The following is a 6,261-nucleotide window of genomic DNA, read 5'->3' as shown; positions in this document are numbered from 1 at the left end:
GTAATCTCTTGAGAACACAGATCTTAGGCTTTAGGGTTAATATCTTAATTGGACAATGTCTGGGATTGGGGTCTTCCTAGATCTTTGTGGAAACAAACATGGCTGGCTCACCATTGCATTCTTCTGAGCAGCACTCAATGATAGCCCAACTTCTGGAGGTTCCCGGTATATAGTGGCACTGCTGGTAGTAGTAGTTAACATTTATTGAGTTTTGAGTATGTTCCAGGAAACTTAGCACACAGCAGGAACTCAACACATGTTTGATAAATTCTATACCTTTTGCAATTCTTTGGGGTGGACTGGAGACCATCATGGGGCAGATGCCTCAGTCCCTGAACCTCAGAAAAGCCTGCTGGACCTGGTGTCATGGGAAGGGCATCATTTTTATAGAACTTGTCTGAAATCTGCAGTATCTAAGGTTTCCAGGCTAGCTGGATTAGGTCTTGCTTAACTCTTATGTTTACAAAAAAAAAAAAAAAAAGAATTCTGACATCAAGTCCAAATTACCTCTTCACTTAGGGGAAATGGTTGGCAGAGGAGAAAAAACAATGATTGCAACATGTTATTGAGAATGAGAGCCAGTGAAGAGAAAGATTAGGTAAACACTGCTGCTATATTTCTGCTATTAATCATTTACTGGGACAGTCAAGAGTTTATGATCATTCATTTCCACCTAACTGTCCCTGACCAGCCAACCTGGAATTTAGGGACTTTTTGGTGGAGCAATTACTCGCCAATTTCAGAGCAATATGATAAATTCTGACCTGGGGAAGAACTGGGACTGTAGAGAGCAAGGCAGCTTCTTTTCTTGAGAAACTACCCAAGACATCATCATAAAACGTTCTTCTTCCTCAGCTACTGCAGGTCAGTGGACTAGTAAGCATCTGGGGTGCTGTGGGGGAAAGGCTGGTGGTTTGGCTGGTGGTTTGGAGGCCATGATTAGAAGGATTAGGAAGAGACAAAAACTTAGAGGTGTTTTGGCAGAAATCTTTGCAAGAGTATTGCACCAGGGCATTGTGAGACTTGAAAAGTACTTTTAACCCCTTCTGAGGCTCAAGGTTTTATTATAAATGGAAGAAAAGTAATGCGCGCTAATAAAATATGCTAAAGCAGAAAAAGGTGTAACATGTTGTTCTTGTTATTCTACCTAAAATATGTGTATTGGTTTGTTATCTGTTACCACCCCCTCACATAGGCGAGTTGAGGCAAGAAGTAAATCAGACCTCCCAAAAGGGTTCACAGGAAACCTGGTTCTCATAACCACATTCTGAAACTTGCTGCAATATTTTTTGAGATTTGATTAACCCCTCCAAATCTCTTCCACTATTGTCAGTAAATACCTTCAGAGTTGGTAGTAGGGAAGAAATTGGCCAGCTTCCAGGTAGTCTTTGAAGCTGGACAGCATAGGATATGCCGTCCTATCCTTCCTCTTCTTCACTTTCTTAATTTGATGAAGCTGAAATTCTTGAAATTCTCTTCTTCTGTGGTTGGTCAGGATTCAATATTATTTTGGTCCTCATTTTAATAATTCAACTACTTGTCTTTTTGCTGATTCTTATTCTGTCCCTAAATACAGTAGTATCAGTAGAATAAAAAGTATACAGACGAGGCAGGAACATCAAGGAAGGTTTGTATTAAGCTTACAGATACATTTGAATATAATGTGAACATGGAAGGAGCTGATAGATGAAAAGAGATTCTAGGAAGAGAGGAGAAAGTATGGCAGCAAATTCTGTCTGGATTTTGCCAATAACATGATTGAAATCTCAGGTATAAGGAAGGAGAGGGACAATCTGATTGCAAGCACAGACAAATATTATTCTTTCCAGCGGTATCTAAATTTTAAAAGGGGTATTTAGACAAAACAAGTATGTTAACTTACAAAGTAATATCTAATGGAAGGAGAAATTTGTGGAATGAAGGTTTTCCCACTATCTCTCAAATTGTAGTACATTGTTATATGCTGATAGTATTTTTCACAGGAGACCCACCATGTTGATTAAAGTTCTTGAGTTGGTTTCATTTCTATTAGAATTTAAAAGATGATGATGTCATTGAAATATGAAGGCATTTGCTAGTCTCAGCTTTTCAGGGAGCAATTACAGAATTGTAGAGTTTGTAGGGAATCAAATTGATCATCAAAGTTTAACGTCATCCTTTTAGAGATGGAGGAAACTGACATTCAAGAATCTGATGTAGCTTCTTCAAGGTCACAGAATTAGATTGTGGTATGTATTATTGAAACTCAAACTTAGGTCTCCTTAGCTCGTAAGGACTAGCCTCCATGCCCATATTCTGGCCGACTGAGTTCTGCCGAGTAGAACTACTCTGCAGGAGGAGTTATGGTGAACTGCAGATGCTGTAACTGAAGTAAGTCATGAAATATCCTGAGAGTTTATGAAAGAAATCTAAGCATTGTATAATCTCTCTTCAAAACTTACAGAGCATTTTATACACACGATTTCATTTGGTCTCTGATGAGGCAATCTTTTTCCCTCTGAAGCTAAAAGTGAATTGAGTTCATCTATTGGACAACTATTATATGTCAGTTACATTACCAGATTAGAGACAGAAATTAGAATAAACACATTCTTTGTCCTCAAGGAATTCACAATCTATTCCAGGAGATGGAAGTAAATAGATAGTTATACACAATGTGGTGTTATAATCAAGGTCTCAGCAAGGTACTAGAGGGACATAAAAGACACCAGCATTTCTTGGTGGACTCAGGCAATTCTTCACCAAGGAGGTAACATTGATCTGAATAGTAAATAAAGGAGAAGTCAGAGGTAAACCCTTTCACATGTGCGAGGCATTATATGCAAATGCACTGAGGAAGTGGGCTACAGAAGACAGCACAGATTCTAATGCTGCTGCTATGGCCAATTTGATAGAATGTGGTGATTCTAAATATGGAAAGAAGAAAGAGAAGGGAATAATGACTCAAGTGCTTAGTCTGGAGGTGAGGTGGAGATCATCACCTTAGTAGAGACAAAAAGCACGAAGGTCAAGTAATGTTGGAGGAAATTAGTAAATTTTATTCGAGGTGAGAGTTCACCTCTGAGCAGTTTAGTGGACCTGGTTCTGTTCACCCAGCAGAACTAGCAAGTTCAGCTGAGTCAAAGGGTGAGCAAGAAGCTGGGGTAAGGGGAAACTGAGGCAGCTAAGACACCAATGTAGAAGAATGGAAGCAAAGTTTTTCTTTAAAGGAAGAAAAAGAGAAAAGGAAAGCAGAGATAAGCATAGACTTTTCCGAAGAGTGGCAAAGTGTCCCTACTGCGGGTGAGAGGAGACTCCGCACAGGAGCAGTACATCAGTGTAAGTTCTTTTATCCCAATTCCTCCTACATTCATCTATAAGAATTCTCATTGGTTCCCCTTAGGGCTTCAGGTGTGCTGTCCTGGTGTCATTAGTTGTGGATTATCTCATTTGCCAGATAAATCCAATTTTCTTTACTCCGTACATTAATTCTTATTTTACTAGTGATGGTATGGCATCTGTTAGTCTTGTGAGTTTTGTGGCAACCGTAGCGTGCATTGTTCTGTGACGGGGATCCTTATCTTTGTTTTATGGGGGATCATTCAGAGGCTAGAAGTTACATTTTGGCAGGAACAGCACATACTTGGTTAACTAAGTCACACCCACTCAAATCTCTTGTTTTGCTTCAGGGCCCTTTCCAACTTTCTTGTCCAGAAGGCCGTAATTCTCTCCTACCTCCATGAATCCCCTTTAATCTCCTTCCATCCCTAAATAAATTTAGTTTGCAATGTGTTTGATTCAAGGTGCCTGGGAGATATAAATGAAGTGGTTGGAAATACTGATCTGAACCTTGGGAATCAGAATTTAAATTCTTAAAGACATTTTTTCTTTCTTTCTTTCTTTTTTTTTTTTTTACTTAAATGAGAAATCTAACAGATTCAAAAATTTTAGTTTACTTTCAGGATTGCAGGTCAAGAGGAAATCGTAATAATTATTTCTGAATTTGCAAAGAAAACTCATAAGCACTTATAAGTTTTAGAAAACAGAAATATTCATTTAAATATCATCTCAGCCAAAAAATAATTTGCTAAGATAACCAGTCAGATTTATGATAGTCTTCAGTAGGGCTTCTATTTGAGCCTGTAATCCCATTACTAGGCATCTACCCAGAAGAAAAAAAATCATTTTATCATAAGGACATTTGCACTAGACTGTTTATTGCTGCTCAGTTTACAATTGTCAAATTGTGGAAACATGCTAAATGCCCACCAATTCAGGAATGGATTAACAAGTTGTGGTATATGTATACCATGGAATGTTATTCAGCCACTAAAAAAGACGGTGACTTTACATTTTTTGTATTAACGTGGATGGAGTTGAAACACATTCTTCTTACTAAAGCATCATAAGAATGGAGAAGCAAGAATCTAATGTACTCGATTCTGATGTGAGGACAATTGATGCTAGTACATGGCATGGGATAGGGGAATAGGGGGGTGGAGAGAGGAAAGGCGGGAGAGGGGTGAGGGGTTAAGGTATGTGACAAACCTCTTGGGGGTGGGACATAATTATAAGAGAGACTTTACCTAACAAATGCAAGCAGTGTTGCACCCTCAGTAAATCCCCCCAAATAAATAAATAAATAAATAAATTAATTAATTAAAGATAACCACAGTTATAGACTTTTCTAAGGTTAAAGGTTATTTTTAAGTGGCAGAGTAATTATCTTGTACAATACAGAAATGACCCCTTTGCTAAAAATAATTTTTGCAAGGTCAGTTATAACATGCAGATACTATCAGCTTTTTTGCAGCTGCAGGGGAAGAGAAAATATTCCTCTTTACTTTGCCAAGATTTCTTTCACTGTGTTTGGAAAGGCTTATAGTTTTAAAGCTAAGCACTGGAATTCTACTTGTTACCAACCAGAGTAAAGAAGACAGGCTGAATGGCTTAACACTTACATGGAAGAAGGAATAAGAAAGAGGAGAATAATTGTTAACAATTTGAGTTTATGGAGCATTTAATTTTTGGGGGGGGAGCACGTAAATTTTTGCATATACAGGAGACAATTTGGCCAGAGGTCTGTAAGTAATTTATGTATCATGATTGAAGTTATGGACATGAATGAGTTCTTTCCAGGAAGACAGCAAGGGCAAGGGCAGAAGAACCTCTGGGACAGACCCTGGGGCATCAGCATCTCTGTGTTCATGGTGTACCTTTAGATCTCACTGTACCAAGGGCCACAGTGGAGATCAGACCAAGGGCTGCTGGCCTCAGATTCATCAGGCGTTCCTCCCCACGGGGCAGACTTAAAGTAAGTCTGGTGATGCAGCCAGCCATTATAATTTAAGTCATTATGATGATGATGATGATGATGATGCTTTGACTTCTAGGACTTCTGCTTCTAGCACAGTGATATTCCAGATCCAATTCTGAAAAGCTCCTTCCTAACATTTCTTTTGTGTGTTTGCTGTGTGCAATCCATGCACATGCCAAGCCCCTCTCACCAATTCTGGGAGACAATTACAGTTATCATTCTTATTTTATAACAGAGGAGACAAACTTAGAGGAACTGAGTGTCAGTTTTCATGTGGTGGAACTAAGATTCAAACTCATGTGGTCTGGGTATGACCCCAGAGCTCATGCCCAAGGTCCTGGCCACATTGTCCTCCTCTGTCCACAGCAGCATGGCTGTGGCAGCACAGTGTAGGGTCTGTATGTGCCTGCCAGCTCCTGTTACAACCTGTGGAGGGAGGAGAAGTAGTTCTGGTCTATTTCTTCCATTTTTCACTGTCTTCCAGTAACTAGTTGATGGTATGATGACTTCAGGTTGAGAGTAAAATTTCTTGGGCTTGTACTCATCCAAATACAGATGTGTCTTTCTTTAAAATCAGTTAATATCTGACCTTGACAAAGCAAACACTATAAGGGTAGATGTAGGTATGGGACAGTGTTACTTTTCTTTGATACATTTTTTTATCCTTAGGTACTTTTAGGCTTAAATTCAACAAACAAGTTGTGAGCCCTTTAACTTTGTGAGGCATAGTGCTAGGCAGTCTGTAGGGCTGAAATGAACAGAAGCCCACTCTCTGAGTTCAACAATTGTGTGGTCTAGTGATAAAGATGGACTTTGAGTTTTGGTCACAAACCAAGTCAGAATTAGATTCGTAAACACTAAATTCCACTTTGCATGTGGAGACTTGCTTGGAGGAGAGGAGGGGATATTCAAGAAGGAACTGGAAGAATAAGCAGGAATTAAAGAAGGAAAGGGCAGAAAACAGG

The 6,261-nt window shown here is 39.1% G+C and overlaps 1 protein-coding gene across 2 annotated transcripts in view; it reads left to right on the top strand.

Annotated features, from left to right (window-relative positions):
• Positions 1-642: 642 nt before the first annotated feature.
• Positions 643-6,261, top strand: part of LOC128597508 (C4b-binding protein alpha chain-like) — an 83,305-nt gene continuing 77,686 nt past the window's right edge. For both annotated transcript variants that reach the window (XM_053607926.1, XM_053607925.1), the window contains exon 1: positions 643-864. The gene's annotated coding sequence lies outside the window, so the exon portion shown is untranslated. The remainder of the gene's footprint in view (positions 865-6,261) is intronic.

Source organism: Nycticebus coucang, chromosome 10 (assembly GCF_027406575.1).
Source record: "Nycticebus coucang isolate mNycCou1 chromosome 10, mNycCou1.pri, whole genome shotgun sequence".
Taxonomy (NCBI): domain Eukaryota; kingdom Metazoa; phylum Chordata; class Mammalia; order Primates; family Lorisidae; genus Nycticebus; species Nycticebus coucang.
The sequence above is the reverse complement of the archived record's forward strand: the minus strand, read 5'-3'. Positions and strand labels throughout refer to the sequence as shown.